General features: G+C 31.2%; 3 long non-coding RNA genes across 3 annotated transcripts; 2 read left to right on the top strand and 1 right to left on the bottom strand.

Moving 5' to 3' along the window:
- Positions 1-1326: 1326 nt before the first annotated feature.
- LOC143048625 (uncharacterized) lies at positions 1327-2666 on the bottom strand. The gene is made up of 2 exons (XR_012969899.1): positions 2381-2666; positions 1327-1514 (listed from the first exon to the last, which is right to left on the bottom strand). It is a non-coding gene; the product is annotated as an uncharacterized LOC143048625 (long non-coding RNA).
- Positions 2667-13570: 10904 nt separating this feature from the next.
- On the top strand, positions 13571-19025 carry LOC143049406 (uncharacterized). Its single transcript, XR_012970221.1, has 3 exons — positions 13571-13832; positions 15664-15835; positions 18154-19025. It is a non-coding gene; the product is annotated as an uncharacterized LOC143049406 (long non-coding RNA).
- Positions 19026-24959: 5934 nt separating this feature from the next.
- Positions 24960-27018, top strand: LOC143049405 (uncharacterized). Its single transcript, XR_012970220.1, has 3 exons — positions 24960-25144; positions 25464-25558; positions 26947-27018. It is a non-coding gene; the product is annotated as an uncharacterized LOC143049405 (long non-coding RNA).
- The last annotated feature ends 368 nt before the right edge of the window (positions 27019-27386 follow it).

Raw genomic sequence — 27386 nt, 5'->3', positions numbered from 1 at the left:
CACCAGCACATCGTCAGGACAATTCCGTTTAACGAACTTGCACGACTTTTGCAATTTTATATTGTTGTAATATACTTTGCATGGTACTTATGACGCATCAGAGAAAAATTAAGCAACAAAACAGTCGTTTTATTGCCGTTCTGATACAATGTAAACAAACCCACCAGCACAGAATCAGGACCCACCAGCACCCGTCAGGACCAAATCACCAGCACAGTACGTTCTCTCGCAGGACAACCATACCCACCGTGATAACAATAGACTACTAGTATTATAAACTTCTATGTCATCTGTGAAAGTGCAACTTGGCGTCTTAGATAAATACGACTAGTGTTATAACTATACATCTACAACTTTAAAAACAAATTGATTGCAATTTCAAAATTAAAAAATTCAAAGAAGTTTACAATGTAACTTTTTTTTCTATTTTCAGGAGTAAAAACAGTAAGGATATTTTTGCATATAAACAAAAATACTGTCCAGCTTTTGCAACTACAATATATTTTTATACATATTTCTATATGTAGAAATATAGCTTTTGTTAGTCGATTCATGTTTTTCTATTCTTCTATTGAATTTAAAAAAAAAACATTCTTCAATTCGATTATCGCAAATGCGCATTTTTAACGTCCAAATTTTAAAACGGTTGGATTTTCTTGTTTGATTGGTAGTGTAGCATCTATTAGTTAGTTCTTTTATGATTTAGGTTGTCTTTGGCATTCGTTATTTTAGTGTGTTAATAGTTAATTTTTAATCTTATTTCATTCATGAAAGTTGGTAATCATTGATATATGATATCATTAGCTTCTGTTTTTCTACATTCTATATATATATGTATACTTATTATTTAAAATGTTCGTTGTAGTATTTCCTTAATATTAAAAGCTTCGCATGTTGAATTCCGTTGTCAATTAATCTGTATTTTGCAGACGTCAATACATGTAATAAGTATTTTTTCAAGGCATATATCTGCATAACAATGACAAGATGTAATATTTTGTTTGTTTTTGTCTATACATTAAGATTATTTATTTATCTATTTACAAGATTGATCGTTTATATAAATATACAGTGTTAATTTCCATTGTTTAACCCAAGCGTACATTTTAGATAAATAAATTGAATGAAAACTACGGTTCCTAATTTGTGCATTGGAATTAAAAATTCGATATGCATCATTACTTTCTTTTGTTTACAACTCTGTCTTGTATTGTTCTGGTCGTACTATTTCAAATATTCAATTTCATGACTGTATCATGTGTATCCATAAGTTTACCATAGTACTATCATATGGTTGGGTTAAAAATTAATGGTAAACCCTTAGGCTAGTTTTTACTGTTTTAATGTTTAATCTTACCGTTTTAATTTCTTGACATAACTGCACGACTCGATTCTCAATTATATGTGTTAAGATAATCGTTGCAAAGAATCCTGCTCAAACTTTAGTGAAAGACGGGGTTAATCTTGCTTTGTTGCGAGAGTTTATATTCTTTGTTGAAGGCAATTGTAGTGACCTGCAATACAAGTTCCATTCAATTGAGTTTAGTTATTATATGTCTTGTGTTTCTGTCTCTGCCCTAGGTTTTCTATATGAGTCTATTGGCACGAGAAACTTCATGTGAGCTTGACCTTTGTCCTCAATGTAAAACTTGTATATTTTGTTTGAATTAAATGGAGAATTAACTGTATGATTGGCATTCGTACCACATCTTCTAAGATATATTAGATACATAAGATATATTGTTAGTTTAGTGTACCACAATGACCCTTTTATCAAAATCCTTTTTTTTCACAAGAATCTCTTGACCAGACTATGACTTTTTGACTCTTGACCTTTGCATATTGGATGTGTCTCTTGGTATGATTACCTTGACGTCAAGTCAGGAGTCTCTGGTTTTTGTTAGTCTTGTATATTTTTAATTGTAAGTTGATTTTATAATTTGAAGTTTGAACTGGTACACATTTTGTTAAGGGCCATCTGAAGCCCGCCTCTGGAAGAGGGATTTTCTCGCTTTGTTGAAGATATAAAAAAGAAGATGTGGTATGGTTGCCAATGAGACAACTATCCACAAAAGACTAAAATGACACAGACTTTAACAACTATAGGTCCCCGTACGGCCTTCAACAATGAGCAAAGCCCATACCGCATAGTCAGCTATGAGGACTCATAAATGGCCTTTGACTGCTTTCTGCTCTTTTGACATTGTTACTGTCTCTTTTACACATTCCACATTTCCATTCTCAATTTTTTAGAATGTTTGGTTCAGATGAAACTAAATCCTTTAATTTCCGTGAATATTAAGTAAGAAAATTTACTGCTTCAGTAGCATCATGTTCTGCCAGCTGTGATAGATAATGCAAAATGTTTCAATCATTTTACCTTAGATTTCATTTCATGGACATGTAGGTATGAATAGTCTGCTTTTACATCATAAAAATTCACACAGAAGGTATACGCATATCAATAAACTGAACTCAATGCTAAGAACCATTAAAGTACACTTAGACAGAGAGCTCAATCTAGTGAAACACTTTGTTAAGTTGGTCACATTTAACTTGATATCACTGTCTGTTACCAAACTGCACCGAGATCCTGAAAAAAAATGTGCAAGTTCAGTTTATTTAAAAAAGAATTCAATGGAAGAAAATAAGCTGATTACTGAAGTAAATGTAGAATATGTCTATTAATCACAGATGCTCCTGCTTGTGAAAAAAATGAGTAAACTTCCACATATAGATGCAGGATTCGCGTAATTTTGACCGTTTTGTGACCATAAGCATTGTGAATAAGTTTCAAAACATTTGGCTGAGGCAAATTAAAGTTAAAGAACAGAAACAATAGATTTAGCAGTTTTCCTATCTCAAGGCTCCGGGTTGACATTTGTATCATTGGTAATCGTACCACAACTTTTTACATATAAAAAAAACATGAACAGTGACGCCATCGTGACCTAATATTGAGCTTCACAGATCTGTGTTATGGGGTAATGTGAATCGCGTATAAGGTTCATAACATTTGATTGAGTCAGACTTATTGAGGGCCCTCATGGGGTTTTTGATTATGTGATTACTTGGCCGTTTTTTTAATGATTATTTGATTATTAAGCCAAATATTTCATGATTATTTGATTACCTAGGACTGTATTTTTAGTTTATGATAATTTGATTACTAAAGATAAGCAAATATTTAATGATTATGTGATTATATTGGCAAAAAAATGGTGATTATGTGATTACTAGGACCCCCCCATGAGGGGCCTCCTTATTTAAGACAAAGGAAACGAAATAGTCAGCACTTCTTATATTTTTTAAAGGGACATGATAACTCTTGAACGGTAAAAGTGACACTTAAAAATTTCAAATTTGATTTTGTGTTGAGGTGGGGATCCCGCTTACATGTTCAACCCCGCCTTATTCGGTATGTATGTGCTTGTGGTAAGTCAGGAGCCTGTAATTCAATGAATGTCGTTTTTCATGTGTTACATACTTGTTTTTCGTTCATTTTTTTTTACATAAATTTGTTCGTTTATTTTCTCGTTTGAATATTGTTTTACAATGTCAGTTCAGTGCCTTTTATTGATAACTATATGCGGTATTGACTTTGCTCATTGTTGAAAGCTGCATATGACCCATAGTTTTTAGTGTTTGTGTGATCTGGTCTTTTGTGGAGAGTTCTTATTGGCACTCATGCCACATACGGGGGAGGGTTGGGATCCCGCTAACATGTTTAACCCCGCCTTATTTTATATGCACGTGCCTATTTTGTTTTTCGTTTATTTTTTGTACATAACTTATACCGTTTGTTTTCTCGTTTGAATTGTTTTACATTGTCATGTCGGTGCCTTTAAAAGCTGACTTTGCGGTATGAACCTTGCCCATTGTCGAAGACCGTGTTGGTGACATAGGCTACATTGTATAATTGTTAATTTCTGTGTCATTTAGTCTCTTGTGGAGAGTTCTCATTGGCACTCATGCATCAGCTCCTTTTATATATTGTGTTTAGGTTTTGAAGTATTTGATTGAGGCAAACTAAAGTAAGAAGAGCAGAACCCGTTTTTATGGGACATTCGGGACAGACGGACTAGTGTAACTCTTTATGTTCCTAAATCATGGCGCCAACACAGAAGTTCTTACTATTGTGCTGGTGATACATATCCCACTAGCACTGTCATTAACACATGTACAATTAATTTTATTATAAAAATAATATTCAATCTTAATCTTGATTTCTTTATTTTTGGCCGAATGATTATATGCATGCCCTTCACAACGACTGCATGAGTATCAAATTTGCCAATTTATTGTACATAATTATACATTTTATTATATTTATAACTTTTTTTCCAACTAATTAAAGCTTACCAACTTATTGATCATAACTTTCCTTTATATGTCTTTTAACATTCTGTTTTGAACAAAAAGATTTCTAACATATACTTCACATGTATTTCTTTCAAATCTGACATTATTAAAAATCCATTAAATAAATTCAGTCGAACTTGATAATAAATGTGCAATCAAATATATATGCAAGTCGTCAACTGGTCAAGTGGCTAGATGCACATATCGTTAGCCATATAAACAACATGTCCTAATTGGGTGGTTTTAAAACTTCTAGCATAGGTGGATCCAGGGGGCGCCCCCCAAACCCTTTGTGGGGGAAATTTGGTTGATTATATAGGGAATCATTGAAGCATGAATGAAGCGGGCCCCCTTAGGAAAAGTTCTGGATCCGCCACTGTCTAGACATATTTACGTAAATAAGGGATGAGTAAAGGAAAAAAAAAGAAAACAAAATGACTGAATTAAATAAAAAGATGTTCGATGTACTGTATACTTCGGTTTGTTTTAAAAATCTATACGATGCTTTATTTTTATCTAGTTTCCTTATCAAAATAATTAAAATGAGAAGATAAATACCTTATAGCTTCCTTAACCGTCGATGCTAAAATGTTTAATGTTATAAAATAATTTTAGCGTCTTTGACCTACTTTACCTTTTTATTCGGAGACTTGCGGTTATTTTCTGTTATGTTCAACGGGACATTCGGAATTCTCATGACTTTATACCTTCAATGTATTTTCCAAATCATTTATTTATTTAGTATATTTATATATAACTGACACAAAATATCCGCTGAGTTAGACAAAGCCTTACATTTCATTTTGTTTTTGAAGCTAATTCCAGATTTACTGTTAAGGGAAAAAATGAATTCCTTGTTATCAAAAATTGCATATATAATTCCAGAACCTGACTGGTCAGAAGAACAGTTAGAAGAATATGACGTGTGTTCCCATCTAAAAGCTCTAAAGTTAAACCCAAAGTTGAACACAAAACGAGGTATGTATGTAGTCGTCAAGGTATGATTATGAATGAATAAAAAATACATTATATGCTAGTCTACTTCTTATGTTACCTTTTATAATATTTACTGCAATGCTCATATCACTGCAGATAACAAACGATAATGTCATATGGCTAAACGTAATTCATTAGTCGTTATGAACCGCTGTAATTTTCTTTCTGTTTTCTTATGTTTATATGTCAATAACATCGAAAAGGTGAGTACTCTATGATAAAACTGTTTTGTTTGAAAAAAAAAATCATTTGCAGTCAAATTTTAACATATGGCAATATTGTTGTGAGGACTCTAGTTATATTGTATTACTTTTTCTTGCGAGTTATCATATAAACCCTTTTTACTAACTAAACATTATCCGTCCCATAGATGCATATAGAAGGTAGCAAAAGCGTCGACAAATGCATGCACATGTATACAATATCTGATCAGAAATTGTTTTTTTTTTAATTGTAAAACAATTTATTGAATTGTTGAGAAAGCTACTGAACAGTACTGAATTGACTGCAGGCAAATTGTTTGAACAGTTCTAAAGTTTCCGTTCTGAAAATTGAGTGAACAATTAAATATGACTATATATGTTATTGTTCAGACTTTTCAGATTATGTGGAGATCAAAATGACCGTTTTCGACTAATATTCTACTAGTGATGAAATGAATGATACATTTTGTTTGTGAAATAATAGTTTATAAAATTTTCATTTTACCTTTTACAGTTGTTACCGTTGCGTTTAGGTAATTTTGTATGTTTTGTAACGAATTGTTAAATGTATCTTGCATTTAAAATATATGGTTCCTGAAATGCGTCAGACTTTTGAAATTTTCTCATTTTTACCATAAGTTTTACTTTAAAGAAGTATATCTTGAATTGTAATTTATTACCTTTCTTAGTTTTTAGTTTTCTATGATGTGTTTGGTGAACAATTGTTTGTCTGTTTATAAAAAAGGAAGTTGTGGAATGATTGCCAATAGAACAACTCTCCAAAAGAGATTAAAATGACACAAAAATTAACAACCATAGGTCACCGTACGGCCTTCAACAATGAGCAATGTCCATACCGTATTGTCAACTATAAAAGGCCCCGAAATGACAATGTAAAACAATTCAAACGAGAAAACTAACAGCCTTATTTATTTTATAAAAAAAATGAACGAAAACCAATTATGCAAAACATAAACTAACGACAACCACTGAACTACAGGCTTCTTCTTGGGTCAGGCACATACATATATAATGTTAGTCTTTTACATTTGTAGCCATGAAGTTACCAGTTTGTTTTTATTCTATGATTTTGAATGGCCCTCTAGTTTGTTTCGACCCTCTTTCGAAATACCAATATTCACTCTACCTTTAAAGTCTTACTGTCGGCAAGCAAGGTCTACCAACAATAACCCCTAGTTTTCTAATATGAAAAGGAATATCCTCCTTGATTAAACAATTCATAATTTGAAAAATGTAATTCTTTATTTGTAACATACAACCAATTGTAACAAATTTTGAAATTTCATTCAAATTTGAAGAAAAAAGTAAAAACACAAAAATACTGAACTCCGAGGAAAATTCAAAAAGGAAAATCAAAAATCAAAAGGCAAAATTAAAAGTCCAAACACATCAAACGAATGGATAACAACTGTCATATTCCTGACTTGGTACAGGCATTTTCTAATGTAGAAATTACATTCACAAATCAAGAAATGTAGAACATTTTTTAACAAATGAGAAAAAATACACTTTACAAATTAAGAAATTTCATGTTTCAAATTAAGAATTGCATTTTACAAATTAAGAAATTTATAATTAAGGCGGATATTCCCTTACATATTCTAGAAATTTGAAATTAGTATTCCATGGCGCGTATTAATCCGCAATTTTAAATGCAAATTCATTGAATGAATGAATGAATGAATACTTTATTTGCAAGAAGCATATACATGCTATGGCAAACGAAAATATATACAATATATGACAAACAAAAGACAGCAGAGAACAGTAGTTACAGAGTATACAATAATATTATGACAATATATGCGATCTAATTTTCCAAGCTGCATTTAAATAGTTACATAGTTTTACTGTCAGAGATTTCGAATGAGCTTGTAATAAATTATCTAACTTGTGCCGATTTGGCCAAGAACAGTAGAATAAAGGTAAAAATTCTATACGCACAGATCTATACGCTGGGCATGATAAAACAAAATGATACTCGTCCTCTAAAACATTCATATTACAACACATACAAATTCTGTTTTCTCTTTGAGTATTTAGATAACGACCAACTTCAACATTTAATTTAAGTGTGCCGCTACGTAGTTTTGTTAATATAGATACATTACAATGAAAATCTAAGTATTTTTCAAAACCAAATTCTAGTTTATATCGTTTATAAATACAAAGTTTATTACATTCTTCTAAAGCTGTATTCCAGCTTTGTAAAAATTGATCTTTAATACGTGTTTTTATACAATCAAATGATAATTTACTAGTATCTTGTGAAATCCATACATCATAAAATCCAAGGTTACATAACAATTTTTTTACGTTAGACGCCCAATTAATTTTACCATTATTTGCATCTTTGTACAAAAGTTTATAAACTTCATATACAATATGAGGTTTATTAGTTACAATATGAATCCAATATTTCAGGATTTTATATTTTCTCAAAATATGCAATGGCAGGTGCCCAAGTTCACCATATAAAAAATTTGTAGGGACTTTTTTACCAAGTTTCAAAATAAATCTACAAAATCTATTATATATAAGCTCTATATCACCAGCACGATGAAAACCCCATATTTCAGACCCATAACTTAAAACGGATCCAACCATACTATCGAATAGGAAAATTTGTTGTTCAGTAGTCACATATATTTGTTTCAATGAATTTATTAGTGAAGATAAAGCTCTTGATCCTTGTTGAGATAAACGCTTTTGAGTTTGTAAAAATTTTCCATTATAGTGGAGCAATACACCGAGGTATACATAGGAGTTCACAATTTCTAATTCTCTGTCGTTGTAATAAAAACGGTTTACCACAGGCCTCCATCCATTTCGGAAAACAACAACTTTTGTCTTCTCCGTGTTTACTTCTATGTTCCATTTATTACAATATAGTAGTAATTTATTCAGTAAATGTTGCAACACATTCGTTGATTTTCCAAAAAGTACGGTATCATCAGCAAATAAGATCAAATATATTAAAAATCCATTTAGAGACACGATGTCTTTATCTGTTTCAACGGAAATATCTTGAATAATGTCGTTAATAAAAAACAAAAACAGCAAAGGCGATAAAGGTTCCCCTTGTTTTACACCAAGAAAATTGTCAAACGCATCTGACAGCACTCCTCCAGATCGTACACGAAGACGCACTGATGAATATAAAGTTTTAATAATAGAAACAAATTTGTTACTAATGCCATTCTTTAGCAGTTTGTATATCAAAATTCTTCTGTGTAGTTTATCAAAAGCCTTGCGAAAGTCCACGAAGGCACAAAAAAGCTGAAGCTTTTGTACTAAAACATGTGATATAATTCCATGCAGTGTGAAAATGGCGTCAACAGTTGAACGACCAGGACGAAAACCAAACTGATTGTCTATTAATTTCTCTTCGTCTTCCGACCACGACAGCAAACGTTCCGTTAATATGCTAGTAAATATCTTGGAAAGAATGCTCACCAATACAATCGGCCGGAAATTGTTAGGGTCTGACAAATCACCGCTTTTGGGTACAGGGATAACTATACATTCGGTCCAATTATCTGGATATATTCCATTGTCAAACATAGAGTTGAAAAGAATTTTAAAAATAGGCGCAAAGAAAAGAGGATTCGCAGCTAACATTTCACCAATTATATCATCGTTTCCCGAACTTTTGCCAGTTTTAAGTTTCTGTATAGCTTTTATAATTTCATCTTCTGTAATTTCTGAATCGAGAATATCAATACTTATTTCATCAAAGTCGGTATTGTTTAATAAATGTAAAACTTCATCACAAAGTTCTGGTGGGTTCGATCCCAAAATATTTTCGAAATAGTTCAACATCTCATTATTTTCAACTAAACATTTTGATCTGTTTTTCGGTTTTACAGCGGACCAAAACTTTCTAGGTTCCCTTTTTGCAATATTACAAAGTTCGATTCCTTTCCTTTTCTTGAAGTTAAACTGTGCATTACGTTTGACTTTATTAAATTTGTTTCTAGTCGTTATATATGAATGTCTATTTGTATCTGTCGGATGACGCATATAAAAATTTCTAGCAGTGTGAAATTCTTTTCGTGAATTTGCGCATTTCTCGTTAAACCATTCGTTATTTGTTCGTTTAACATATATATCGTCTCGAGTTAAAACAGAGTGTCCAAAAACTTTATATGCACTTTCATAGATAGTTCGGGTTATCTCCTTCACTGCGTTATTAATATCAATTTCGGAAGATAGATCATTCACCAAACTCAAGAGGCTGTCACGATGAGACTGTAAAATTTCAATATACTCATCGCACTTATTGTTGTCCCATTTAATGAATTTATGGACTCGGGGGAGGTTTTGTTGACGAATAACAGATAAGTCTAGTTCGAAGTAAACAGGCATGTGATCAGAAAATTCGTTCATAGGTAGCACTTTAAAATCATTGATTAATCTACATTCGCTCGGGGGCACTAGTAGGTAGTCATTTACACTTCTTCCTTTGGCTGTACAGAACGTAAAATTACCATTTTTGTCATTACAAAGCCTGCCATTGGCTACAACTAAACCCGTGTTAAAACACATTTGTAATAGTTTACGGCCAAATGCATTAACTGTTTTGTCCATTGAACTTCTGTCAGAAATAATGGGGTTTACAACGTGCTCAACACTTTCGACATATTTATCTAGATCGTCATTAAGTAAAAAATCACTTAATTCACCTATGCGGCTATTTAAATCTCCACATACCAAAACAATACCTTTATCACTATAGTTATTTACAATACTTTCAATAATATCGTGAAAATCTATATCACATAATTGGTAATAATTAGATCTTTCGTGTGGTACATAAGAAAAACAAATAAAAATATCTTTATCAGTATCAAAGAAACTATGGTCAAGTTTTAACAGAATAATACCATCATTTAATTCTTTTTCAACAATAATACCGTTACATAAAAAACTCTTACAAAAAACAGCAATACCTCCTTCATTTCTAGTACCTATATTTTTATTACGAAATACACAAGAAATTCTGTCAAAACCATCTATAACTAACAAGTTATTATCTTTTAACCAAGTCTCACTGAGAAATAAAATATTATAATCATTTATTAAGTTCAAAAAGTCATTATCTTTGTAGACTGAAGTTAAACCATGAACATTCCAACATAGACATTTTAATTTACAAAATTGTTCTCTGGATTTGTCCTATGGCAAATATTCCTTCCCATTTACAAATATACGGTCTTTCACAAAGTAAGCCTTAATGTCCCGTTCGCGTAAGTCCTTTAGAATCGGCAGCTTTTCTTTTCTTCGTTTCTGGATGTCCAAAGGTAATTGTTCTGAAATACCGAAACAAGTATCTTTTAGATTTTTTGCTCTTTTTTTCACCAAATCCCGGCTTTCAAAATTTGAAAACTTCACTAGTATCGGACGAGTCTTCTCACCATGCTTTCCTAGACGATAGGCCTCAGCAATAGATAACTTTGTGTCCACATTTTCTATTTTCAGATTTTTAACGCAAAATTTGTTTATAATGTGGGTACATTGTTCACCTTCCGATTCCGGTATATTGTAAAATATCAAATTATTCCGCATGGACCTCATTTGAACGTCAATTAACATTAACAAGTACATTATACCTCATATTGTTTCAAATATATTTTGCCTTTAACAAAGATTTGATTACTTTAAATGTGATTGTTAGTGTAAGTTAATATTTAAATCAAAAGCACTATTTCGTGTTAGAGAAGAGCAACTCTTAAATACGTTCTAAATTGGAAGGAGTGAATTAATGGTCGGACAAAAATGTAAAAGTTCCTCCAAAAGTTATTCCTAAAACTGTTAGCTTACAATGAACATAGTTGTAATAAGTTTTATACGCATTTTAGGATGGGTGCTCATAATAAAAAACACAAATTTTGGTAGTAAGAGATCTTTGCCATATGGCACAAGTTGGTATGTACACATATATTTTCTATCATTGTACGCTATATGCTAAGAATATACTCATCATAGCAAAGAAACGAAGTTCAACGAACTGGCAAGTCCGGAAGCGACACCAGTATGTTGACAAATTTTTTTCTTCACACCTACTTCATGCTCTACGTAAGAAATTCCAGTCCCAAAAAGTAAGAATAAGGTTTCGATCATGTAAGTGATTTTGCTTAAATCTGTTCTATACTGTTGATTTCATATACTTGGTCATGTCGAAAAACAACTTAAATGCGCGCATATGGTAGATCAAATACGTGTAGACAAGCCTCGTGTTGTTTAACTATCAATAAAGACAGACTGAAAAACTACTGAATATGGAGCAATCTGTTCAACATTCTTAAGGGCATACGAAACAGTTGAGATCCCATATTTGAATGTTGCTGATAATTTGCATACAGGCTATTTTTTGCCTGATTAAATCAAATATGTAATAAAAAATATACCTTCATGTGCTACTTTTTGAGTAAGATGATGTAAAAATTTTATATTTTTTGCTCAAAATTTGGATTTGTGGACATATTTTTTCTTTCAACAGAAATACATGACATTTGTTTTAAACACAATCTGTTTTCTTTCAAATTATTTTTAAATTCTGTTTTATATAAATGACCTTTAAATTTGTGCAGTTTGTTTTTCAAATAACTCATATTTATCAAATATTCACGAATGTAGAATAAAAACGTCATTTTTGCTGTACATTTATCAAATTTAAAAAAAAATGCACTATTTACGTATTCAGAAAAATTGGCATACATAATCTTCTTACGTAATCAAACCAAATTGCATTTTATAAAATAGGGGTCCATGAACTTGTTTTTAAGCTAGATAAGTTTGAATGATAAAAATCTTTCGAAAACTGAATCTAATAATAATAATTTACGCTAGCAACGTCATTACCATCCCTGTAACTGTATCGTTTCCCTTAAGCCGATTACATTTGTTGACATTTGTTGTTTAACTTTTTTTAATTATCGTGGAGAAAAACTGTACATGTATTTGTATATCATCCGATCGTTTATTGATAACGAACAATTCGATTTTCAATCGCAAAATTAATTATACTACCCTCAATGTACCCAACTCATAATAAAAATATTTTAGGGTCCTTTTTTAAGTCTGTTTTGTTCACGCATCGTTATAAATATTACGGAATGTTATGCAACTGTCAAACAAGTGAGAGTTTTGGCGCTATAAAACACGGTTCAATCCACCATTTTCTACATTTGAGAATGCCTTACCAGGTCAGGAATATGACAGTTGTCCATTCGTTTGATGTGTTTTATCATTTTATTTTGCCATAACTATGATTAGGTACTTTCCGTTTTGAATTTTCCTCGGAAATCAGTAGTTTTGTTATAATAATTAATATAATTCTACTTCAAAATGTTGGTCCTGGCAGTTTCTTTTTTTTTTATTAAATTATGTCCCTGGAGATTCGTTAAAGTCGTACTTTTTCTCGTCATTTCCCCGTTGACTCAATGGGAAACCTAGTTACCCAATGTCTACATGTACAATAAATTCACAAATTCCGTTGACAAAAGTAATACGTTGCAGCTATATTGACAACATTACCACATATCTATCAAAACAGGCGAATTATAACAGTTTAAATTGAGGGCAACTTACGTCTCACATCAATTCAAAACGGTGAATTGTTCGGGATTGGTCAACATTCGGTTAAGTTTGGATGTGTTGCATATATTTGCAGACATTGCTTTTTTATGCAAAATTTTAGAACAGGAGCAGAATACCGAAGCTTTTTATGTATTTTAAAAGTAACAAAAATTCCGACCATTTTATAGTCAAGTATGAGCATATCGTTAAGGAGGTTAACAAATGTGTAGAAATGTAAACATCTTAGCTATATGGCCAAATAAAAATCTAAACAGAATAGCAAAACTCATCTAAATTGATCTGTTCATAATTTGAGAAGGATAATTGTATGGTTTCATTGCAAAATGGTTCATTATCGAGGAATGAAAATTAAGAAACACAATATTATACTTTTTTTTTCAGGAAATCTTGAAAGTCTTTTTAAAAAATATCATTACAATGTTAGATGTTACAGAGATATTTCCGCTAAGGAGCTTTTACAACATGTTGAGACATACGCATCAAAAGATGATTCAAAGTGTTTTGTCTGCTTCATAAGCAGTCATGGCGACTTCTCATCAATTGAATGCAGGGACGATGACGTTAAAACAAAAGATATCCTTAAAAAAGCAAATACAGCAAAGCTTAAAGGACAACCAAAATGTATCTTCATTGATGCATGTCGCACAGGTATATTAAGTTACAAAAAACGATAATGATATACATGATTGATTGTAAACTATTTAATGTTCAGTGACAAGCATTTCCTGTATTGTTATATATAAATTAAGGAGAGGAACAAGTTCACAATGCAATAGGAGAAACATGTTATATTGGTAATGAATTCAGCCTTTCACACAGGCCAACTATTGACCTGTCTTGAAAAGTTGCTGTCATGGTTTAAACATATAAAGCGCGTGATATTGAATTTAACATTACAATTGTGACCGGACTTGAATACGTACTAATGGAACTCACATAAACAAATAAATGCCACATTCTGGCCAGTGTTTTTCTTCGGGTGGAAAGAAGACCACACTGGCAAAATGTCTATTTCGCAGCCACCATAGGGGTTAATGCACAAGTTTACTGTTCCTGCAGGTTTTTTTGTGGGGAATTTAAATTGCAATTTTCTTTAAGATTACTTAAAGGATACTTTCTTTGTTAGTCTACATTATTTTCTTTCCATAAATAATCTTCACATATAAAACGTAACCATGTTTGTTAGAAATTATTTCGACAAAACTACGATTTAGTCATTGTCTTTGTATATAATGAATATTAATAAAGGAACAGTATCATAAAAAAATGTGGTATGATTGCCAATGAGGCAACTCTCCACAGGTCACCAAAATAACATAGAAATTAACAACATTATGTCACCGTACGGACTTCAACAATGAGCAAAACTCATACCGCATAGACAGCTATGAAAGGACCGAAATGATGCATCATGGATTAATATGGTAATTGTTTCATCCAGAATAAAGTAAAGTTTCGAAAGGACGACAATATGCAAGTTAAATTTTTTGATTTTTCAAAAGTCTTAATACTAATAAGGATTTCTCACAATTATATATATTGATTTTTATTCCATATAAAGGTGGCCATTGAAGAAGTGAAACACTCTATAACAGGTCTTGACTTTTTCACAACACAATGGAAAATAAATTATTAAATTAAAAAAAGGACTATTGGGTCATCGATTTATTTGTATTTTGTTTTACTTTTGTTTGTGTTTTTCTTCACTTTTTTATAAAGGCGGTGTAAGCTTGAACATGGTAGTCATATTACTATAAGACGTGTCACGGTACTTTTCTATCCCAAATTCATGTATTTACTTTTGATGTTATATTTGTTATTCTCATCGGATTTTGTCTATGCTTAGTCCGTTTCTGTGTATGTTACATTTTAATGTTGTTTCGTTGTTCTTCTCTTATATTTAATGCGTTTCCCTCAGTTTTAGTTTGTTACCCCAATTTTGTTTTTTGTCTATAGATTTACGAGTTTTGAACAGCGGTATACTACTGTTGCTTTTATTTAGTTGCGAGTTTGAATATTTCGATCCTCTACCAAACAAATGGTATATAAATATATTGATTTGATATTACTCTAAATTTTAATAAAATGATGAAAATAGGTTATTACATAGAAGATGTAGTTTTAAAATAATTACCTATACTATTCTTAAAAGACGTGAAACGAAATGGGATATATGTGAACTCAATGATGAGGTTGACAAATTAGACATTAAATGTAGGTTACGTATCCATTCACAGAACTGATTTAAAGATTTAAGCTTTATTTCACCTAATGAAGTCGGACGGAAGTTTTTACAATAATGAACAGTTACATGTACACAATTCTTGAATATATGTAAGTGGTAAGTTGTACTCATAAGTGATAATCGATCCAGAGGATAAGACATGCGTATGTAATTTACACATATTATATGTATAATCAGTGAGTTCAACTTATATAATTATATCTTTTTTATAATTCCTTCTTTTTCGCATTATAGGTAGAGGAAGTAGACCAGAAATTCCTGATGACAACTTTTTTGTTGGAATGTCATCTCTTGCTTACACTGAAAGTAATGCTGATGATCATGTAGGGGATTATTATCTTCACTGCATAGCAAAAGTATTTAAGGAAAGCTTTGCGTTCCCTCCTTATGGCAAAGATTCATATGTGTAAGCTTTAGTTTTGGATAATTCATAATGCTATCAATAAACGAAATATCATATGTCGTCGAATGCAACAAACTCTATGAATATGTGGCAGTATATTAAAGGTTCCTTTTCTGTTGATAATAAAAAATAAATTAAAAGACAAATACAAGATTAATCCACATAAGCAAAATATGGTTTACTCCAAACAAATTCAAAAAGAAGAAGTCCATAACAACTGATAAATAAAGTAAGAAAACATTTACGAAATTCTCGACAAGATACACCAATTACTCGAAGCATAAACTTCAAATGTATGCTTATTGTTTATAGTTCTTTTTTAATTGACAAACCTAGTCTGAAAAAAGCACCAATTTCTTCAATGCTAAAAATGTAGGTACCAGTATATATTATCTAAAGGATGAAGAATGTAAGCTGTTATAACTATATAACATAATAACACCTTATATAAGAATGCTAAATTTGGTTGGTTGATAGCCAGTGTATTTTTCGCCTATTCTAATATTTTTGTCCTCATGTCAAACGAATTTGCCTGTTTTTCACCGTTACCAGTGAATTTGCCTCAAATACCATGATATTTGCAATTTTGGATGTTCTTTTTTTTACCCTCGCAAGCGTCTTCCCGCCAAAATTATTCTGAAACTTTCTAACTTTATCATGTCCATTTAAAGACAACATGGTTAAGCACTATTGATTGAGTTAAACCGAAAACTTTTACAACAAAAAACAAAAATGTCATATATAAAAAGGAAGAAAAGACGTATACAAAAGATGGAATAACAATGATTTTACACGTAGATACCATGACTTTACAAAAAGACAATACAAACGCGTATATAAGTACATGTATAATTTCCGCGGTACTACGACTTGCCATCTCTGTACAGACAGTTTGAATCAAAATCTATTCGGTGTAATTAAACAGATATGTCATGTTATGGAGAGGTATTTGACAAAAATACCAGTCTTGGGACCAAATTTCCCTCGCCTAGCGACTTGGGATATTTCATAGTTCCTCGACTGGTATTTTTCGCAGAGTACCCCTCCATGACATTATATGTCTGTTCAATACCATTACAGCAATACCTATTTATATCTATGAAATACGGTAATTTTTTGTATGTTTGTTTTTTATTATGCAAGTAGGCTCTGTCTGCATATCTTTTTTTGTTTTCTTGTTACATATTTGTTTGTTTTAAAGCGATTAAAATTATTATAAAATGATGACTGCTGTAGCCTCATTGTTGACATTTTTACCTGTTGTGTTTTTTTTTTTTTTTTGTTCACAATAAAATGGAATTTAATGCAACTGTCATACAATTCAGAACGAGGTTTTTCAAACATATTTTACATAAAAAATGCCTGTTCCAAGTCAGGTATATGACAGTTGTTATCAAATCGTGTGATGTGTTTGAGCTTTCGAATTTTCCATTTGATTACGGACGTTTCGTTTTGAGTTTCTCCGAGTTCGTTACTATCGTCATTTTACTTGTACATGTTTTAAATGTATAAATACCGAAGCAGGTCACCTAGCAAGGCTAACAAGATAAAACAGTCATATTCAGGAATAGATTTCGTTTGATATTTAACTGACCGACGACATAGTCGTTGAACCAAAATCTTAGACGTGGTAAAAATTCGCTTCACACAGACACATTGTATTATTAAATAACTAATTTAAATAATAAATTTATTTAAATAATAGAATTCGCAAACAAGCTGTTACCTAACATAAATCAGTTTCCTAAACAACTGTTCGGTCCGATATTGTATTATGTATATCGTTTGTGGTTTGAATTCCGTATTGCCGGTACATTTCAAATAAGTCTTATTTGTCAGTTAACAATGGTTAAGTAGAGTTAATTTCCATTTTATGTGGATAAAGAATAGTGTAAGGCAGCAAAGTTATGACGTCGTCAAGGCATTTATATAAAATGACCTTTCAAAACCATCATACTAATGATAATAATTTGGACTAGTATTTGAGTATTGTTAAACTAATTGTGAATTTGAGGATCTCGTTAAATATGATTGTAAGCATTTCCTTTTATATGGAAATGTTAAAAACTATCGCTAAAATGACAACACTATATGTGAAAGGAATACAATACAAGTTGACGCAAGAACACTCATTACAGGGAAACGCACAAATAGATAAGATAATAGTCCATACAACATGTTCTCTCATTCCTTAAACTTCATGTAAAAGAAAAGCATTTGTTTTTAAATGCTACACTGCATAACATCACTATCTAATTTTAAATCCAGCTTAGTTGTAATTTAAACAATACGCGTGATTTATTATTTGATATACCTTTCAGTCGTGACATTGATTATCTGATGAAGAAAGTCCACAGGGATGTTCAAAAGTATGCTGAGAGCAATGGCGATGACCAAAAGCCAATATATGAAAGTTCACTTAAAGGTCTACTGTTCCTCCAAGGAACAGAAAACTCCTCTTAAATATGATAACATCTCTAGTGTGATTATATGTACATGTCAATTGCCAATATACATATTTGTAATGTAGCAAATGTATTTATAATTATTTTTATGTACGAAACATTCTTTTAACTACAGTTAAGGAAAATACTTTGCAAAAGAATGGAAATAGTGGTGAGGACTTTAATCAATGAAGTAATTTCCAGTTTGTGACACAAATTATACGATTTCGAAACAATCCATTTATCCTTCTTTCATTGTTTTTAGTTAAAATGGTTAAATGAATTTATCTAGATCGAGTATTTGTCTTTCAGAACGTTATGTTATTCTTTTGAAGAATCAAGCCAAACAATTCTATCAAGTTTCAATGAAATTAGCCTGTATAATGTCATATTTTCTTGAAAGAAAAATTTAATTTACTTAAACATGTATTTCGTTTGATAGATATCATGTATTGTTGCCTTTTTATTTTCTATATTTCGCTACAATAAAGGATAGATACTTTGTGAGATGAGTAAAATAATGCAAAAAAAATCATAAAAAGTAAGATTTAATACATTCGAGTGCAGGATGTGAAATCTGACATCATATATATTATATAGGAAAACATTATTTGATAAATTATATTTGGATATTCGTTAGATGAACATGTATCGTGATTTCGTGTTCTTTTTATGCAATGTCATTTTTTGTTCATCTTTATATTTGTCATGTATATAGCTTTTACTCTATTAAAGATCAATTGTACAAACATTCCTGTTTTATATAGAATCACATACACGTACTTTAAAAAGGGAGAGGATATTATATTTCATCCCCATACTTAAGTTTTATTAAAAAAAACTAAAACAAGTGGTAATACCAAACATACGAGAGATATTAAATATTCTGAATGATTGTTTCTTTATAAAATTGTTGAACAAATTATCTGCCTTTTAATCTTATATAAGGTTATTTAGCGTGCAAGTATAACAAAAATATTACAGCATTTTCTTAATTATAAATGAGCCATATGACATAATAAAACATGAAACATCAGCAAAGAATATTCCACTATGGTTTCGTCGGTAAAATAGGATGGAAATACTGAAATACAGAATAAAATATTGCTTGATCCTATATAAGGCAGATAATGAATATTTTAAGGTTTTTCTTGAAGTATAAAGTAAAAAACCCAAAATACTGACCTCCGATGAAAATTTAAAACGAAAAGTCCCCAATCAAATGGCAAAATCAAATGATAAAACACATCAAACGAAGGTTCAACATAACACAATTCGGGATGTCCGGGTTGCGAAAAGAAAGACCTCTTACCCTAGGTTTTTTCATTTGACCAACCCTGACACTCCTTGGTATGATATAATGGTTTACTTTTACAAATTGCGACTTGGATTGAGAGTTACCTCATTGGCAAATATTCTTTTATCTTTTATATTGTACATACTTATCGTAATTCTAGCACTTTCAAAAAGTATAGCCGAAACTTAACCAAAGACCAAACGTGCTCTATTGACATCTCATAATGTTTATGTTGTCATACAATAATGTTGCTTTATCATGTTGTACCATACTGCTAGCTACTTTTACTAGTAGGTTGTTTATCTAAATACTACTACCTACATCATACAACTCAGCCCTCTGATTGGGACCTAATAAATCTAGTGAGTGCGATCACGCCACATTGTAAACTTAATTTTAAACATATTTAAACCATTGTGGTGACGTCAACCTATTCATTTACCGTAGATTCTTATCCATTGTATCTATATCACGTACACTAACCACACTTTAACTTATTAAGGTGTTTCCTGGTAATGACTACTCAGCTCATCAGCAACAGGTATCACGTTCGATGAGTTCACAGGTAAATGTTCAAGTAAAAAGAAAATACCACTTATTAATTAGATGTAAAATATGAACATGTAGTAAACACTAAGTTTGCAGAATATACACTTGATAGGTTGCATTTCTGTAAATATTGACAATGCAATTTCTCATAGGAACTCCTTTTTCTGCTACACATGTACCACTTTTACTTTGAAGTTTTGAAATCTTATCCTAGAATTGAAAGTTCATATGCACTACAATTTTTTTCAAAGGTCAAAATATAGGGCTGTGCGGCATATTTCAACGTTTATATGCCCTGAACTTTTCAGAGTTTAAACTAACACTAATTTGCTTAACTACCCCTACCTCGAATGAAGGGTTTCCACATATTTTAATGTAAACAGTATGCAGATATATATAGGAAGATGTAGTGTGAGTTCCAATGAGACAACTCTCCATCCAAATAACAATTTAGAAAAGTAAACCATCAATGTACGGCCTTCGACACGGAGCCCTTGGCTCACACCGAACAACAAGCTATAAAGGGCCCCAAAATTACTAGTGTAAAACATGTCTATTTACTGGTAACATTCCCAAGTTATGTCTCTATGAGATGGAACGCAGAGAGCATTACTGGGAACAAGTATGTATACAAAATTAATTTTCTATGAATATTCTAAATCTCCCCAAAAGAGGCGTGGTTTGAGAAACAGCTGTATTTACAAAGTGCAACCTATAAGATAGTGACTGAAGTTGATAACGAATTGACCAACCAAAATAACTTTACACATGCGATAATAAAGGCACCCTGTAACACTTGAAAATTGGTACATAAAAATAGTTGATTAACAATAATTGTACAGTTGCAATCATATGTTTTGTAGCACAATTTTGTTTTCAAAAGACTGTCATTGTTAATATTGAGATATCAGGCAGACTTAACTGTATTTGTTGTATCCCGTATATTTAGTTCAATGTGATAAATGCATTTAACAAAGTCGTCAAATATCTGAATTATTAAGAGCGAAAATTATCTATATAGCGCGGAAAAGTAAAGTAAAAGAATGCGGCTTATTTATTTCTCCTTACAAGTTCCTGTATTGAGTAAGCCTCATATGAATAAAGACAATTTGCACAGTTTGTTCCTATGGAAATGTCGATTGTTGTTTCTAATTGTAACACATATGTTGTCAATAAAGCATCTTCATAATGTCAGTTTCAGAGCATTGTTTATTTTAATCAGACTACTTCGTTTTGAAAATTAAGATTTATCCCTTCCTAAGACAAGTGATTGTTCATATTTTTTTTTATAAAACAAAACAGGGCCATTTCTTTAATATTCGCATTATTTGGGTTTGTTTAACAAGGATATGCTACTTAATCAGAAACACAAGAGAAAGACCGACCGAAAGCGACACAACATAAGTTTATATTTCGTCGATATGTGTTCAACGATGCAATACACATGTATTTCGTTCTCTGCTCACTAGTCCAGTTTGGATTAAAATATCAGATTTGAAGTCTGGTCTGTTTATTATCCACTGTTGTAACATTTTAACCGGCAAAATCATTATATGGTGAGTTATGCACATACATGTATAGCAGGATTGTGCGTTTAAATACGAGTATAAAATCAGGGACCTCCTTTTCCGTGGTTAACGTAGGTTTGTTTATGGCATTTTTAAAATGTATTGTTATGTAATGAATCCGGCATAATATTGGGTTAATAACACATTGTGTCATGTTTGGACTTTTACTGATTGAACGGTTTGAACTTTGCTCAAGTCAAATGGTCACCCAAATTTGCTTCAATCACGCAAAATGGGCTCTAGTGCATACACTACAAACTGCTGAGAGCTTGAAAAGACAACACTGTATGCTCAGATTTTACTTGATAAGATTCGACGTAATCTTTACAGTACTTAACTTGTCTTAAGTGTACCCGATTTTTGTCCCGACTTAACTTAGTTAGTCTGATTCATTGATTGATTATCTTGGTATATTCGACCATTCTTTACTCCGTCTCGACTCAGTTATCATGCGGGAGGTTATGTATGCCATTAAACCAGGTTGAACCCATCATTTCTTTTTTCTTAAAATGTCATGTACTAAATCTTATTTTCCACTGCTCCGTATACAATGACTTGGGAGAGAGTACTTTTAATAAATTTTTTCTGATTCTAGCAATGAACTACTAAATATGACCGACGATGAAAATATTTTCTTTTTGATATCAAGCTATATCCAAAAAGCTGGCTTAGTATACAGTGAAAACGACATCAACATCATCTTATTATATACAGGTGAAAAGCGTAGTAACAGTGTGTTCCAATTTGAATTTTAATCATGTAGTTGACAGTAATAAGTGTATTTGTCTGTAATATAAGAATGTTAACACTTTTCATTTCCTTCTTAAAAATATAACAGGACATTTACTAAGTATTTGAATTATTTCATTTTTTTTTTTAATTTTCAATTCTCCAGTTTGAAATAATTATTTTGAATTTTGCTAAATCTTTTTCAATATTCTGTTTAAAAAAATATGTTTTATGATTTTAAAAGTGACTTATAGACCCAAAGGGTCGGGTGTGTTTTATTATTTATGGAATATATAAAACTGTTATTACACATGTCACTATCATAAAAGATCAATTACTTACTAATTACTTACTTTCAACAAAAACAAACGCCAACACACATAACATTGTTATAAAACGGGAGGTTTGGCATGTCATTAAAACCACTTCGGTTATCAAAATGGCTTGTACCAAGTTAGAAAGATGACATTTGTTATCAAATAGTGCGTTTTTTGTATGTGTAGTATTGGAGTTTGTTTTTTGTTACACTGTAAAATTACAAGGTTTTGATTACTATATTGCGAGCCTCCATTTGCTTGGTTAACTTCTCACTATGCCATTATGAATATTCATGTTTGTTTCGTTAGAACTTCAATATTTTTATCTTATCGTCACATTACTGTTTATTTTGTGTTGCACTTCTGGTCGGTTGAGTTCTACATAAGAAAATGCCTGACGAAAGTCAGGAAATTGTCTTTTTCTTGTCCCATATTTTAGTTATGTCTTAATTTTTTATTACAAAATTGTTAAATTGATGATATGACTTTAACTGTAACAAAGTTTCACTGCTAATTAATCTCTTCATTGATACCAGGATTAAATTTTTTGTTTGCCAGACGCGCGTTTCGTCTACATAAACTCATCAGTGACGCTAAACTAAAATAAAGTATGTAATTGAAGAGCATAGAGAACCAAACATTCGTAAAAACGTTGCCAAATACAGATATGGTAATCTATTCCTGAGATAGAAAAGCCTTAGTATTTCAAAAATTAAAATTACCTAATGTCAAATTAAAAACGAACAGGAATGAGAAACTATCAATATATTAAAGAAAAGGGTCTTAAAGTTTTCTCAATTCAATTTTCGAATTGATAATTAAAATAAAGTTTGAATCCGTTTTCAGTTATATTACTAGTAGTACGTAGATTTGTACTATCGCAAAAGAGACAACTATCAATTTATCAAAGAACAAGAATATGAATTAGCACGGGTCATCATATGGCCTGCACGAATGAGCAAAGTCCATATCGTAAAACGTATAATATATGTTTAAGAATACTATGTCCGGAGTAATAATCTCGTCATTGCTCGTCACTGCCTTGACACAGATACAAACATAAAGGAGTGCGAGTCCAGTCAGCTATGACATCTTCAAACAATTGTATCTTTAACGCACATTTTTAAATCCATTGAAGATATTTACATGTATCTATTAATTTCTATAAATATATCTTTCACCAGTCAGCCGTCACAATTCATTCTATTATCTTTTTACGTCTATTGATTTTAACACTAATTCGATTTCATGTTTATAATAATTTAATGTCACACCAAAGCATGCACTCGCTAAATTATCATAGTAACATGTATCATATCTTACCAGACTCAGAACAGATAACTGCATAATATAATCGAAGTACTATTCGTCAAGAAATGGAAATATTTTTCAACATCATTTGTGTATCGTTAATGTTTCAATATGGCAAGTTTTTTTAACTGATAAATCATAAATATACTGATTTTACTAAAATTTCAAGTTAAAAGTATTCTGTTTTATTAAAACCGTTTTTTTTTTCAAAGTTTCAATTTTCGAAGGGTTAAATATTTTGCAGTGGTGTCTTGCCATGGCTTTGTTTGGACTTGTTTGTTTGCTTTTTGGCCTTGAATGTTTGTCCCTTATATTTTATTAACTGTGCATTTGTATTCAGATATCTCAGATAAAATTCATTCGTTCAAAGTGTATTAATTTACGTTTTTTATTGAGTTAAGCCTATTGATATTTTATCGTGTGTTTTTCTATGTTGTGATGGTATGCTATTGTTTCAGTAAAAGGGAGAAGGTTTGGTACCATTAAAACGTTTAATCCCGCTGCAAATGTTTGCACCTGTCCTAAGTCAAGAATCTGATGTACAGTAGTTGTCGTTTGTTTATGTAATTTATACGTGCTTCTCGTTTCTCGTTTTTTTATATAGATTAGACCGTTGGTTTTCCCGTTTCAATGGTTTTACACTAAACATTTTGGGTCCCTTTATAGCTTATTGTTCGGTGTGAGCCAAGGCTCCGTGTTGAAGGCCGTACATTGACCTATAATGGTTTACTTTTTTAAATTGTTATTTGGATGGAGAGTTGTCTCATTGGCACTCACACCACATCTTCCTATATCTATTAAAAAGAAAACAAATTTCTACATATTAATTTGTACGCCAAACTTCCTTATATAAAATTGATAAAATTGTAGTAACATTACCAGAAACTTTCAACAATTTTGCTTGCAGCGTTTGGAATCTGTGCTTTTCCGTGTTGGCAGCAGAACCGAGGATTTGCAAGAATAAATGAGGACGGCAGTGACTTTTTTGTCGGCGCAGTCAGTAAAACTAACAGAACTACACTAGAAGTGTCGGTCAACGGTTCATCTGTATTTACACAGGAATGTTACGCGAGAGCAGGCCCATTTACTGTCATTAAGTATGAATAATAAGTTTCATATATTTATAATAAGTTTGGTGTGTATTTATATTATATATTATACTTTATGGATTTTAAAAAAAGAATATTTTAATGATCAAAAAGAAAGTTCAATTTCATGCATCAAAATCGTGATAGTCTTAATGTGTCCCCTATGTAATCTACACACTATGGAAATGCCTTATACATAAACAAATATTAAAAAAATTACAAAATTTATTGTATCAGATCAAATACAACACGATATGTAAGATAAGGAACATCTTTGTATCAGAGTATCGAAACACATTTGTAAAGATTAATATTTAATATTTTCCAGACGGACTTTTACAAGTGGTGATTTCTACTCATGTAGTAAGAATATTATAACAAATGGATTCCCGGACGTGCTGGTATCTTTTGTCAAACCACTAAGTAAGATATATTGTGTCTAAGATGGTATGTCTAATTTCCTTCGTGTCAATACTAAGGTTCTAACATAATGAAATTTGAATATAAAACAAAAAAACATTATAATATACGGATTTACACTTTTTTATTCAAATTTTACATGTTTTACATAGTAAATTGTTACTACATTTAGTGCAAGTTGAACTTTATATTGCTGTTTATATTTGTTGCAGATTTTGCATTTTATCGTTAAATTGCACATTGACAAGTAGATTTTTTGTTAAATATAAATGACATGTAGTTTGTGCATGAAAGATAATATATCATTTACATTCATTAGAAACTTTGGTTTAGAATAGTTTTTTCATATATATTTTGGATGTAAAATGCTTAAAATTTACCAAAATAAATATTTTAGAAATTATACCTTTATAAATAGCACTTTTGAACTATTTTAAAACAGTTACAGATAAGGTCAACAGTTATTGTTAGCAATAACCGATATAAATTGTTATTTGTAAAATGCAAAACCTAGACAATTACTTCTGTAACAGACTAAATAAGACGATCAATAGCTTGATGTACTGTACATACATGTATCACAGTATATTATATAGAGAAATGATGAACATACATGTAGCCGTTTAGAAGCCTTTTGGTATTTTTTTCCGTTGGGTTGTTTTTAGTTAAATCGTTTATATGTTATCACACGCAAAATGATTGTCACTTCCTTTTATTTTGAATGAAATGGGTTTGGATGGTTATTTAGTATATTAACTGGCGCTGTACAATTTATCTAACAACACTGATTTTTTTTTAAAACAGTAGAAAGTGTTATCACAAAAAAACTAAACTCGGAGAAAAATTCAAAAATGGAAAATTTCTAATAAAATGGCAAAGTTAAAAGCACATATACATCAAGCGAATTGATAACAACTGTCATATTCCTGCATTGGAACAAACATTTTCTTATGTAGAAAATGGTGGATTATAGCTAGATAAACCTCTCTCTTGTATGGCAGTCCATCAAATTAGATTCGTTTGAGTGTGTAAAAAAACACCAACACAGTCACAGTGTACTGTGATTAATCTACGCTCAGTATCTTTTTTGTATTGAAGAGGTTTAGCAATTGTTTCTGTTCGGAATGAAACTTGGAAATATAATGAAATTTTTAAATGTGTCCAAATGCTCCATGTTTGCGATTTAACGTTAACTTGGCAAATATTCTTTAAATAGAACACTCTGAAATTTATGTCTCATTTTTCTAAATTTATTATAAGCTTTTTGTAAGCAGGACTAAGTAAAGACATCAAGTAGAATCGTCATAGATTATGCTGCAAATATTGTAATTCTGAATACATAAATTACAATGTATATTTCATAAAGGCGTTCAAACTTATGTATGTTACAGAGCGTTTTGATAGTCCTCCAACTTTGTGTGATGTATGTGATGGCGATTTTCCTTCTTTACAGTTAGTTAAAGGTATATTATAAAGATCTTATCTATAATTGATTTCACTAACCCGTTAACCTTACCAAAAGACACTAAATCAAACGTATCACCACATGGTGTACTTTTCACGCATTGATGATCTACTCATCAGGAAGTGAAATGCATAATGTTTTGATGTCATAATGCCTCAGTGTGTTTTAAGTGTTCATTGAAAGTCTTTTATAATCTGATTTGAAAGAAAAAAAAATCTGTGAAAATTAGTTCAAAAAGTGTACAGCTTTCCTGAACTTACAACTGAAACCCATTGTGAAATGGTTACACATACAAAATGTAATTAGCATACGAAACTACTAGACTAGTGTAGTGATACAATATCTGTCTAATGTCTTTCCTTCTCA

The sequence above is a fragment of the Mytilus galloprovincialis genome, chromosome 10, assembly GCF_965363235.1.
Source record: "Mytilus galloprovincialis chromosome 10, xbMytGall1.hap1.1, whole genome shotgun sequence".
Lineage (NCBI taxonomy): Eukaryota > Metazoa > Mollusca > Bivalvia > Mytilida > Mytilidae > Mytilus > Mytilus galloprovincialis.
The sequence above is the reverse complement of the archived record's forward strand: the minus strand, read 5'-3'. Positions and strand labels throughout refer to the sequence as shown.